This window comes from Sabethes cyaneus, chromosome 1, assembly GCF_943734655.1.
Source record: "Sabethes cyaneus chromosome 1, idSabCyanKW18_F2, whole genome shotgun sequence".
In the NCBI taxonomy this organism is placed as follows: Eukaryota; Metazoa; Arthropoda; class Insecta; order Diptera; family Culicidae; genus Sabethes; species Sabethes cyaneus.
Window position 1 is genome coordinate 117,188,811 of NC_071353.1, and position 14,158 is coordinate 117,202,968.

The 14,158-nt window shown below is 41.8% G+C and overlaps 1 long non-coding RNA gene across 1 annotated transcript; it reads right to left on the reverse strand.

The window, feature by feature from the left end:
* Positions 1–1,576: 1,576 nt before the first annotated feature.
* Positions 1,577–2,009, reverse strand: LOC128733606 (uncharacterized). Its single transcript, XR_008411941.1, has 3 exons — positions 1,897–2,009; positions 1,739–1,838; positions 1,577–1,656 (listed from the first exon to the last, which is right to left on the reverse strand). It is a non-coding gene; the product is annotated as an uncharacterized LOC128733606 (long non-coding RNA).
* Between the last annotated feature and the right edge of the window lie 12,149 nt (positions 2,010–14,158).

A 14,158-nucleotide genomic window follows, 5' to 3' on the forward strand; every position in this document is an offset into this window, starting at 1 on the left:
TTTCTCTTGAAAGTATTGAACCACGTTTTCACCATAGGAGGTTTCAGTTAATTTCAAACTTAAAATTCTTATTTCCAGAACCGAAACAGTGTCTTGGCAACACGATAGTTCATCAGTTGTGCTGCAGCTGCTGCTACTGGTGAACAGGTTCCGTCAATTCAGAATTTGTTTTCAGCTTTGTTTGTAAACGAACGTTTGTTTGTAAACAAAGAGTATATTTGTGATCGGTACCGACGCTTGCTAATTTGTGATATTTCGCGATAATTGTGATACGTATGTGAATACTGTTAATTGCTAACCATTCGCCATCTAATTTGACACCAGAGGAGTATCAAGTTTTGCTAGTGACCAGGAGTTATAACCGAAATCAACGATGGAGCATATTTGCAATGCCTGTGCTAATACCATCCCCGCCGATGCTAATATGGTTACCTGTCAAGGTTTTTGCAAGTCAACATTCCATATCGCTTGTTCTAAACTAAGCCCCGCGTTATGGTCGGAAATAAACTCAAGTGCCGCGATTTTTTGGATGTGCAAAGCTTGCAGAAAGCTCATGGGTAATGTGAGCTTCCGCGATGCTCTTAGTAATGCTAACGCTGGGATCCAAACTGTCTTGGGCGAGCAAACTAAAATGTTTGACGAGCTGAAAAGTGAAATAAAAAATAATGCCAATATGATTAATCGCATAGCACGCAAAATTCCGTTGACTCCTTTGTCTTCCCAGCTGGCTCAACCAGTTTCTGTGACGGAAAAAAGAGCATCTAAACGCCCTCGCATTCTAATTGATTCTCATCATGACGAAACAGACTCACCACATGTGCTATGTGGACATAAAGAACCCGAGCCCGGAATGTCCCTCCCTGTTATTCCACCAGCCGCACCGCGTGCGCAAATGTTCTGGCTGTTCCTATCTAGATTTTCGCCACAAGCCACTGTGGATGAAATTTCTAGATTGGTGCAGCAGAATCTCGAAACTGATGGTCCCGTCGAAGTAACTAAATTGGTTCGTAGGGATGCCGATTTGGATCGTATGACTTTTGTGTCATTCAAGGTTGGAGTTGACTTGCGCTATAAAGAAAAGGCGATGCAGCCCTCGAGCTGGCAAAAAGGTATCTATTTTCGCGAATTCATAAATAACACTGCAATACAGCCTTTTCGGTTCGACGCCAAAGATAGCGATTCCAACACCGACAATTTTCTCACCCCGCTTGCCAGTCTTCAGTCAAGACAGTGATAACAGCTCTGTGAGTGTATCTGCAATAAGAATTGACTGTAATGAAATCTCTATAAACAAAATCATAAAGGACGTACCTGAACCTAATCCCCGTATAAATGAAATTACCGCCGCTGAATGTATGTCGACACAGAGATCTACGAAAAGAAACAGAAAGATAGATATCTATTATCAAAACATGAATAGTGTAAAAGGAACCGAACGACAGAAATCTATCTTTTTATCTTCGATAGAATTGGATATAGATATTTATACCTTTTCTGAAACTCACCTGGACCACAGTGTGATAGATTTATCACTATTCCCGCCTTGCTTCGCCGTCTATCGCTGCGACAGAAACATCTCCAATAGTGAAAAGGTATCCGGAGGAGGTGTATTAGTTGCCGTCCACAACCGTCTCACCAGCACTGAACATGCTAGGGCTGAAAACAATGAAGCAATTTGTGTAAAATTAGCAACAACGAATGGAGCTTTATTTTTGTGTTGTGGCTATATTCCACCTACCTCTAGTGTTGAACGGTATCGCTCGTTTTGTTTTTTTGTCGAATCCATCGTTGAATCAGCTGGTCCCGATGATGAGATAATTGTTGTCGGCGATTTGAACCTGCCGAATTTAAATTGGAATCAGCCGCACTGTGATTCGAATAATATATCTTACTTACCCGATCAAGTCAGCTCCCAGCGCGAGATGGTTATTGTAGATGGTTTTCTTTCTGCCGGCCTGTTGCAGATATGCAATATTCCTAACCACAATAACTGTTTTCTTGATTTGGTGTTCACCACAGCAGCAGATATCTGTCACGTAGCATTAACGGATCCATTGATAAAAAATGAGGTTCATCACAATGCGATGTTATTAACCGTCAGTGCAATCGAACCGGCAGAGTGCAAACAAGGGGTGCTCAAAAATCAACTAAATCTGAACGCAATGGATCTTGAGCGAGCTCGGTTAGACATTGAAAATATTGCGTGGGACGATTTGTTCATATCAGAAGACGTTTTTCAAGGTTGTGAGGAATATTATCGACAAGCGGAAAAAATGTCCGACTTTCTACGTTCAATAGACATTTTAAATGTTGATTGCGAAAGTGATGTAGTTGTTGAAAATTCAGTGGATTTTAATTCACTGCTATTTTATTATACCATTTTCGGCATATTTTCTCGATATTCTCCAACGATAACGGAACGGCGAAGTTCTACAAATAGCTACCCCGAATGGTTTACACCAGCGCTGGTCAATCTAATGAAAGAAAAGAGATCAGCTTTGAAACGGATGCGTCGTTCACCCTCAAGCGAAAACGTGGCAAACTACAAACAAATCCTAAGAGTATTTAAAGCGGTTCACAGAGAAGCGTATCAAGTTTACATCGCGGATATACAAACTCGCTTTAAGACTAACCCAAAATCATTCTGGAGATTCGTAAATGGCAGAAGAAAAGGATCTGGCGTTCCGGATTGTGTGAATTACAACGGTGTTACGTCTACTGATCTTCAATCGTCTTCAGAACTCTTCGCGGCGTATTTTAAAAGTGTGTTTACTGAGGTTACCGGTAATATCAGGGAATTGCTCAGCGATAATGATGAGGCGCCGTATCAACTGTCCGAAGCTTGTGTGGAACGCGGTATCTGCAAACTCGATGCCAATAAATCAGCAGGTCCAGATACGCTATCGAACAAAATTCTGAAAGAATTCCGGCAGGAATTTGTAACCCCTCTAAAAAGCTTGTTTAACGCGTCATTGGCTTCCGGTCACTTCCCAGGAATCTGGAAGATTTCGCACGTCATTCCGATACATAAAAAAGGGGCCAAAGGTGATGTAGAAAACTACCGTGGAGTTGCTATTCAATCGGCCATTCCGAAGCTTTTCGAGTCGCTGGTATATGGCCTTCTTTACGATAATGTAGCTAACCGTGTTTCTCCTGTACAGCACGGATTCTTGAAGAAGAAGTCAGTGGTCACGAATCTTTGCGAGTTCACCTCGGTGGTCACGGATTGCATCGCAAGTGGGTTACAAATGGATTGCATATACACCGATATGAGCAAAGCATTTGATGCTGTTAGTATTAATAGTATCTTAGAAGCAGTAGAAGACTTTGGCATCCGAGGCTCGCGATATAACTGGTTGAGGTCGTATCTTAAAAATAGAACTCAATTTGTAAAACTGCGCGGCAACAAATCCGGTTCGTTTACAGTGCAATCAGGAGTACCGCAAGGTAGCCACTTAGGACCTTTATTATTTGTAATATTAATGAACAAATTACCTGAAGTTATTTCACACGCAACCGTTTTAACTTATGCCGATGACGTGAAAATCTTTTTTCCCATTAAGACAATGGATGACTGCCTGAAGTTGCAGCTTGATTTAGAGCATTTTGGGAGATTCTGTGACAGTTGCGGATTAAAAGTTAATACGAACAAGTGTTCAGTGATGACATTCACTAGGAAAGTTAGCCCTGTGATCTTCGACTACGTTCACCGAGGTAGTACTATCCCGCGTGTAGAATATGTACGTGACCTAGGGGTAACATTCGATAGGTCGCTTTCTTTTGTTAGACACATCGACAACGTGATTAACGAGAGCCTGAAACTTTTTGCGCTTGTAAGGAGGTTCGGCCGTTACCTCGATGATCCGTATGCAATACTGGCAATCTACAAAGGTCTCGTCAGAAGCAAACTGGATTTCGCTAGCGTTATTTGGCGTCCGCAGTATGTAACGCATATTCAACGCATCGAGAGAATCCAGAAGAGATTTGTAAGGTTTGCTCTCAGGAATCTTGGATGGAACGGAGAAGAGCTAGCACCTTACCATGACCTCTGTTGTTTGGTGGACATTGACACGATACACTCGAGGCATAAGACAGCAGATATCGTGTTCTTCACGAACATACTCTCAGGACGAACAGCTAGCCAACCATTGACCAGGAGATTAATTTTCAACAATAGCCCAGTGACACTTCGACGACGTAGAATCTTCGATCCGCCGTTTCGTTCTAGGAACTACTCACAGCATGAACCCACTTCCCGTTTCATGAACGCCTTTAACGAGCTTCAGCAAATTATAACCATTGACATGAGCGCAAATACAATTAAACATAGGCTTAGGTTATACTACAGAGGACAACTGCTTTAGTGATTGTATTTTTATTTATATTTAACTTGTTCCTATATGTAGAATTTGTCCAATAATTGTTCGTAAATTAGTCTTAAGAAAGGATAACGGGCTCATAGCCTATATTCAAATACAAATACAAATACAAATACTGTTAGAAAATAATAAAACTTTCGGCTAGTGACAAAGCCTTAGATAAAAGAAAAAAGAGAGTGAATAATATGGTATGTGACAATGCAGTGCTTGACTTTTAGAGTGGTTGTAATCAGTGCTGAAAAATGTGATGGATTCGTTAGTAGCGAGGTGGCGATTGCCTTCAGCAGCTGAAAAATGTACGTTTTTGGACAACAATTTTTAATTCATCATATTTCTTGTCGGAAACCCAATAAATTGTGTTTGTGTGAATCAAATGTATGGTTAAGTGATTTGTGAAGATGATCCTATCAAAAGATTTTGAAAATATGAATAAAAAAGTGCATTTTCGGCTCATTTATGTTCAACTGATTAAAATAGGTGACACTGCTTAACTCGTTCCTTACCCTACATGAAAGGAAGAGGCACAAAGGAAATTAATGCGTGCCTGTCACAGACGGTTACCGTTGACGTGGTAGTGATAGTTGAGTTCGTGTATTTGGAATCGCTGGTGAGCGCGGACACTACTAAGGAGATTCAGTGGCGCAATCAAGCATGAAATCGGGCCTACTTTGCCCTTTGCAAAACACTGTGATCATGAAGTATACGCTGCCGTACGAAGCTGACAATATGCAAAACCCTATTAGACCCTATTATGGACTTGAAGCCGTGTTCGAGCAGAAGGTACTGCAGACGATATTTGGCTGAGTATAAACTGAAAGCGGAGAGTGGCGGAAGCGTGGGCCGGGCACGTCGTAGGGATGCCGGACAACGGTGAGACGAACAGTTCTCTTCAATCAGAGCTGCCATGAATACAGATATTTGTGCATGCATGAATTTGGGACCCTGCCGTTTTCTCCTGAGTATTTTATTTTCTCGATCTAATCTTTTAAATAACATAAATAGTTTATGGAGTACTTTAAAATTCAGGAACATTAGTAGAGCCAAAAATCACAGCAACTGAAATAATTGATGGGTCCCAAATTTATGCACAAATATCTGTATTTGTGGCAGCTCTGTTTTCAATGACTCCTCCGGCACCGGCAACAGACGTGCTCAACGTGAAAGTGGGCTCGACCAAGTCGAAAATGTTTTGCAACTTCTGAGATAACTCTTACGCAACTACCGAGCCAGGTTGACAAAACAACTACTGGTTGGTGACAAAAATTTGAAGACTTTTACCATTTTATCTTGCTACCAGTCTTGCGACATGTTACTAGCACAGAGAACAGATTAACAGGCTCGAAGGAAGTAATCGATTTTTTGTGTGTAAAATCTGTTGGTAACGCCCTCCAGAAATAGTTTGCCAAACGCATCAAAAAATATGCATGTACCTTTATCAATATTTCTTTGTGCTGGAGTTACATAGCAGCGATGGCAGCGACATCAAGATTTAGTTTGCCAGTTACTGCTCGAGGGGTGCTCTATTGAAGGATTACTTGTTGATTACATAAAAACCTTTTACACACTTTTTGTTAATTACCTGGTAGTCTGTTCTCTGTGTTACTAGTACACAAGGACCGAAAAGAAATGCAGAATAACGAAAACATCTTTTGTTCTACATGTCAGACACTCTTCGATATGGTGGAAAAAGTGTCACCAGTCTTGGAGACACTTTTTTGTTTTCTCTTTTGCTGCTTTGCGTCCGTAAGCCAAACATACAGCTTTCCTCCAAACAACACGGTTTTAAATAAGAAGGTTCCCAATACATCTTATTCTCTATCACTTCACCATACTATTTCAACTATAACTGTAAGTGAAAAGTGGCGAATGCATGTCATTTCTACACGACATTTTCTGCTTATTATCATTTACATATTCCGGCTAGTCTCGACACTTATAAGATAGGCACTGCCGGTACAGAAACAGTCCAGAGCAATGGTATTGGTTAAGAGTCTGACATGGCATTGCATGCTGGTAAATGTAATAGAAAAAGTGTAACCGTTTCGGTCCCTTACCGACCAATAAGTTTAAGGGGTTATATAACTGTATAAGGAGGCTTAAAAAAGTGGACTTTTCTAGAATTTTTCTAGAGAAAACTCTTTAACTGATTACAGTGAAAATTTGTATACATCTTACAGTAGCTGTATTTAAAAATATTTTGTTTTTGAAAAAAGTTATTTAAATAGCTGCTATAGGTAATCTCCTGGACTCTTCTAAAACAAGGTGTCTTGCAGTGAGCACGATATCTTTGGACTGAATCATCGAAAATCGAAAAACCAAAAAGGAATCGGTGATAAAATATATTATCAATAGATTGATCGAAGGATTTAGCAATATAATCATTTTTGATGAAATGGCGGCTTGTTAAACATAAAAAATCGATTTTTGTCATAAATTTTTGGTAAAAATAGTTATAAGAACATTTTAAAATGTATTACGGTAGATTAAGGCTGGTGTAGGGAAGTTAAGGCTATGTGTAAAAAGGTTAATATCCCTCGAATAGGTCCTTGAGGGACCTTTTGTTCTTGGACTTTCTTCCACAGACGGAATTAGCATGGACACCCGTACCCGGATCGTTTTACAATTCTGCGTTCGTTGCAGCGCGCATCCACAATCGGTGGCTATTGCCGTCGGTTTTATCATGGACATCACCAGCCAGCTTCCGTAACCGAGTCCACGTCTACCGTACCAGCAGAAAAAGCCCTGCTTCGAGTAGATCAACCGTTGTTTGCAATCCGTACTCCAATGCAATTGATAGTCCAGCTGTCGATTTTGGTGTTACGAAACCGAGATTACGTACCATCTTTCGGCCGTGGCCGAGGCCACGTTGAACGTACCAGCACTAGGAGTGCTGTGTACGGTGAAGTTATCGTCTTCAAAAGGAACACAAGTCGAGGATAAAACAAAACACCAGCCTTTGTTATGTGCAAGTAGACTATTTTTAAGTGAATATTGTTGGGAGAAGCAAAATAAATCGTTAAGTTAGATGTAAAATCCCGATTTTTAACCACAGCGATATTACCCTGCAATTTTATCTCCGCTTTGCCTTTAAATTTCGTGGTCGAACTCGAAAGGAGTTTCAGTCCTGATCGTTCAGCTTTCGTTCGCCGTGTGACCTTCGTATACTCTCGATCCAGGAGTCTTGGCAACCTTATTAGCTGTGATATTACCCGGATTAGTGGTTTGTGTCCGGCGGTTTTTGTTTGCAACGGAAACACCCATTGTATTTGGCAAGAGCCGCGACGCACACCCGTTTCCCCTCGTTTTATTACCGTTTCCCTTCCCCATCCTTCCCGCTGAGCAGTTTGGGGATGTATCATGCCTTCCAACGCTAGAGCTTCCCTAGCACGGATGACAGAAATATGTACGATATGAGCCATGGGTTAAGCTTCCTTATGATTGTATTTAATTTACGCCCTATAGAATCCGATCAAAAATTGTTGAGCTTCAGCTGTTGCTGCTTGCTCGGCTAAGGCAACGAAGATATTCAAATTCACCAAGCGAGACGCCAACAAACCGAAAAATCCATCGATTCATCCGCCAGTGAACGATACGGTTTTGGCTGCTATGCCTTTTACTGCGCATCGTCAGTCGGTCAGTGGCTTTCGTTGGCGATACATCGGCAAGCAGCTAGCTTGCGACATATCGGACAGGCAGCTTTCAAGTCACATCCGTGGCATAATTTTAAAGGCTGTATTTGAAACATTGTTTGTCTTACGGTGCACATCGTCGTCGTTGGCGACACATCGGCAAGCAACTAGCTTGCGACATATCGGACAGGCAGCTTTTTGAAAACTCGCGCGTACCGTCTACCGATTATCAGAGGAAAAGCACTATTGAACGTAGTAACAGATCATGAAAATTCATATACTGTGTGGTTTAGTTTGGTTCCTTCTTCAATCGCTCTGACACGTCGTTTTTTTTATTCTATATTAGAGTCGTTACATATAACTTCGTTAATATTTGCCGGATTAGCATGAAATTTTCTGTGTGCATACTTGATCATTAGGATACACTACGATCATGAAATAAACAGAAAATCGATTTTTCGAAAATTCTAACTGTATATAACCCTATTTATTTATTTATTTATTTATTTATTATTAAATCAACGGACTCGAGATAGCCCCAATGATTGTCGATAGTTATACAGTCAAGTGAGTAAAATACAAATGCAAAAACAGTTTAAATATAAGTCTACATCACTCGCGGTTTAATGCTCCCGAAAAAAAGCTTGCAAATCTTTTGCCAAGTATTCGACGTGACAGATGAAAATCGAATAATGATGACACTTGATTAAAAACTCGCTGCAAGCCACCGATAGCGCCGTTCATAGAGTAATTAGTGCGACGAACTGGTAGTCTCAGTATGGCACTATTACGCAGTGCTCGTGATTGCACATTTATGTTAATTTGCTCCATAAGCGCAGGGCTATCTATTCTACCCTGCAGGCAATCTGCAATAAACAAAGCTTTAGAGGCAGCTCTACGAACACAGAGAGGTTCTAAGTCAATCAGTTGACAGCGGCTTACATAACTAGGTAGACGGAACGGGTCTCTTCATGCCAACCTTCGCAAAGCGAATTGAAGAAATCGACGCTGAACTGATTCAATTCTCTCTGTACTGTTGTTGTAGTTAGGATTCCCAACGGGCGAACAGTATTCCAGGATGGACCGCACCAGCGAACAATATAGTGACTTATGGCAATATATGTCAGAGAATTTTTTTGCGATCCTGAAAATGAAGCTTAATGACCTCGAGGCTTTAGCAACAATGTACGAGATATGCTCCTTGTACGTTAACTGCCAATCCAAGATAACTCCCAGGTCTTTAATATACGAAGCACGTTCGATGGGTGTGCCATTGAGCTCTTAACAAAACAGGATCGGGTCTTTTTTTCTGGAGAAAGTGATTATTGAATACTTCTCCGGGTTCACTAACATGCGGTTCACATCGCACCAAGTGGCAAAGGCCTCCAACTGATTTTGGAGAAAGTGACAATCGTCTGTCGAACGGATCTGGGAAAACATTTTCAGGTCATCCGCATACGAGAGTCGAGGGCATTTGATAGCCAAATTAACATCGTTGAAGTAGAGCAGAAAGATCAAAGGTCCTAAATGGCTTCCCTGAGGAATACCTGAAGAGACTAGATAGCTATCGGACCTACAATCTCCAATGGCAACCACCAACTGTCGATTGGTCAGATATGAGCGAAACCAGCCCCAATATATAACTTAATGTAATTTTTATAACTGGACGACGTAACTGTATCAGTGAACATCAATAACAGCGAAACCTTACTGGTACCTAGTGATATTATTGCTTACTGATAACTATCGGTAATTAATGATAGTTCTTCCATTGCTAACATATAGCTCTCTCACGGTATGTACACAGAAGGTGTCCATACCAAAGTATGTTGACTAATGGTACACTGTTAATTTCTCTAGCAGTTTATCGGTGTGTTGAGGAGCAGCACGCCTCATAGTACAATTTCAAGTCTTATTTAATTCCAATTTCGCCTCCGATTTCAAGTTTAATTTCATGTCAAACTCAATTTCAAAAGTCGGTGCTCTCCCTTCTGTTTATGTCTGGACACGCCAGTGACGACAACCGTCTCTTTTTGGTAACCACAACACATACTTATTTCGGCTTTTAATAATCTGGTTTTGGTTTCTTTTTTTATCGCATTAAAAACTTGAATTTAAATCAATGTTTCACTACGCAAGCGAATAAATTTAGATGTACCGCTTTGTGTCTTCAATGATTTGCCAGAAGAAAAAACTCCTGAAAGTTGCTTCGTGATGATACGCAGCATCATTGGTGAGGGCATTACTATACATAGCAGATGGTAGCTAGCGTCATTATAAGTTTTCCGACTAGAGTTAAACAAAATTAACACAATCTAATTTGCCGCATATGTAATTCGAAGCATTGAGTGAGTATTCCACGTTTCCTCATTCAATGAAATTTGCCCACCCGACGAAATGCCTCTTGATATGAATCTCCTCCCACCGAAAAGCGGAAGGCGGAGACCCGCAATGCCGAAATATAACACAGCTTATTAATTTAATATTCATTTTTTCCGCTTTAAATCATCATCATCACCATCATAGTCATTAACGGATAATGCACATATAATCGAATGGATAGTTTTTGCCTTGCCGATGGGTCTATCTTGTGTAGTATTGTGATTAACCAATGACGGTATCCGAAAAAAATTACAAACGGACGCCACCGCAACCAGACGGAAAAGTGGAAAAGCCATCTGGTGCGCTACTTTTGGTGAGAAAAACTACCAGCCATATCGTATGTAAAGTTCAATCCCGTACGCAGAAATGCTATTATCGGCATACAATGCGAGACTGTTATTCCTCGTATCATAGATAGGGTAACTATCCTACTATGCTGTAGCATGTTTTAATTCAGAACCAAACAAAATAATCCAACACATGCCGAGCCGGGCGTAGAACGGTTCTCGCAGGAAGTGATCGTTATTGCAACGATTAGCAACGCACATTTTTTTTCGAATGGATGTGTTGCTACATCACACAGCTTTTGTGCCATGACTTGCGTCCGCTCGATGCCTTAATGTGTAATCGATGCGGCCATCCGCGCCGTTGTCCTACAGGCCACAGCGCAGGCGCAAGCCTTCTTTTTCCATCGCAAACACCGGTAGCTACAGCGCCATTATTGCGCTTCGTTTGAAGATCGTTTTGTTTTTCGCTTTGCACCTCGCACCTCGCATCATCCGACGCGTCACAGGGCTGGCTACTGTCGGGAATCCACAAGAGCAGCGCCAGCGGCGAGGGTCGGTGAGGTGTAGTGGATCAAGAGCACCGCTGTACATTTAAAAGGTTTTGGCGTCGTCGACCGCGGAACCTTCAATCTTCTGGCGATCGTGATAAGGCTCTCGTGGCGCGCACATTTTTTTCTCTAAATGCTGCGTGCATGGGCACCGAAAGGGGGCGTCCATTATTATAAAAACGATCACGAGCGCTAAAAGTCGATAATTTATTCATGGGCGATGGGGATCGGTAGCTTATTGGCAGGGGTCATTTTTGAAGAGATCGCTTCTATGTGGCGCACGAGATCAGGCTCACAGCAGTCCGAGATGGCACTGATGGTGAAGTGATGAGGCAGAGCGAGTGTGAGGGCCATTTGCGCCGCGGTCGGACGGAGGGTTGTAATCTATCTACACTTAGTCATGATGAAAAGAAAATCCTTTCGGCTACCGGTCTTGGTGGCGGCTTTTAAGTAGATGCTCATCGCTGCTGCCGTTAATTGATAGTGGGCGTCGCAAAAGCTGTCCAGAGCCATTTAGCTACCAGTGTTGCGGCTCTTCGAGCTGCGGCCCAAAAGGAGAAACTAGATGCTCAACACAGTCGTTCAGCTGTTGGGAACGATTGGCACAGATTTAGATTCCCCCATTAATTATTCATCCCGCTCTTTTCTCAAATGACTTTTGGGGAGCCTCGACGCTGCAACGGAGGTGCCATTAAATTGAAAAAGATCGAGTTTAATAAAACTCTTTAATTAAAAATTTTCCGCTTACAGAAAAGTTTAGATTATATATCAATAAAATTAGATAATATAGTTAGAAATTTAAAATTCAATGTTAGAAATTGCCAACAAGAAACAAGCATCAGCAGTTATCTCCACTTAACAAGTTGGTTGTCAGTATTTACTAATGGCCGTAAAGGTTGGCAGCGACGTTAGTCAGTTTTTTGGCGCAGCAATAAAACATAACACTATCGTAATTCTTTTATACCACCATCCACTACCGAGATTGAAAAATGGTGAATAAGAAAACTTTTTTGAATAAGATACTCGATTTAGAACATAGTTTTTTCCGTTTTCGACCACATTTTCTCTTGGTTAAAACGTAAAAATCAAAACAATAAAATTCCAAGATTTTTGGCTGCGGACTACTTGCTTTATTTTAGTGGTGACGATCAGTTATCGATCATGCGTCGAACGAATTATAGTCCTCCAGTACTGCCGGTACTAAGCTGTCATTCTCCAGTCCCCATGAAGACCAGCTGAACGTGCATCGTCCCTTAATACACAGATATACGGTCATCTACGGGCCTTCACCGGATAACTCGTTGTTTTTGCTTTCCCGACGAAACCGACTTCATGTTTTGCATTTCTGCCGCCATTGCAGTAGATGTGATACTTGAATGAAGTTTCTACAAAAAGGAACTCTCTTTTTCCAGAATTTGGCCAGCAAACTTCCTGAATAGCGATCTTCACTCGAAGTCGATGTACACACAAGCATGCCAGCTCATGCCGGTTCATGGAGAGTTCGGACATTCTAGGTACCAAGCCTGGCAAAGGGTGAACATGTGCATTCCATAACCTCTGTTCAACAAATCCTATCCCTACCCCCACGTGGTGCCGGCGAGGGTACGCAACCTCGGCTGTTGAAAGCAAACAGGGGCCAGGTTTGATTCTGCTCATTTTTACCATACAGAGACAGAGCAATCTGCTTCTCACAACGACCAAGAGCGTTTGTTTTCTGTTCATCCGTTTGCTCTCCCTCCGAATGATGCCTGAATACTGTTTTCTCTTATAAGCACTCATCTTGCGCAGAGCAAATTTTTTCTTCACATACTGGAGAAAAAATACCATTTGCTACGTATCCCAAAGAGAATATGGGACAGCCATTTTTGTGAACTGAAACGATTTGTTCCGTTATTTCGAGAGTAGGCATTCGGTAGTGCTCCTTTAGAAAAAGAAAAATGAAACAAAACTGACGCAAAGCAACAAAGCACTGCAAAAGCAAAAAAAAACTCGTCGCTTGTCGGAGAAGGTAACATCCAATAGGGAGAGAGTCATTCGATTCGTTTTCTGCGCTTTTCCAGTAAAATGTCGAGAATTGAGAAAATTTTAAGAGCACGGCAGAAGCCTGAAGGGGGCATTGTGGCTCCGGCCCGTCTTAAGATGGCAGCCCCCTCAGCGGGGTAAGCAACTTAAGTTAACAACATACTGTACAGGAAAATGAAAAGTTAATGAAAATGAAAGAAGAAATCATTCTGGATTATTGGCAACGATCTTTAGCATGAAAACATGAACACGAATTGGCACATGGAATTTACGCTATCACATGCCCAGGAGGACACGCTGGCTCAACGTGCAAAGGAAGATGGCCACCTGAAGCTTGAAATCCAGAGGCTGAGCGAGGTCCGCTGGCCGGGTACTGACGAACACAAGACACCATCCGGGCAAATCTTGTCTTGCTCGGCAGCTAAAGAACAGATCTGGTCAGCTACTGACTGACCTACAGAACAGCTTAAGCAATGGACTGAACATTTTGAACAATTTTTCCGAGTTTCCACTGTCAGAGACCAACAAAACCAGCAACGTATGACGGTAACAGTTCGTCGATTTAATTCCGTCAACTCGGAGGCGCCATCGTTGGATGAAATTGAAGCAGCCATCATGAGAATGAAAACCAACCGAGCGCCAGGGATAGACTGTATTTCAGCCGACATGCTCAAAGCTGACCCGTCTTTGTCCGCCCAGATGATGCATCAGCTTTTCAGCAATATATAAAAAACCGCAACTTCTCCAGTGGACTGGATGCAGGGCATGTTGGTCAAAGTCCCTAAGAAAGGAGACCTAACTGAATGCGGTAACTGGCGTGGCATCACGTTGCTTTGTATTACTCTCAAAGTACTCGTACAGCAAATTAAACATTTGCGTTACAAGCATTTGCAAAATGTCGAGATTTATCG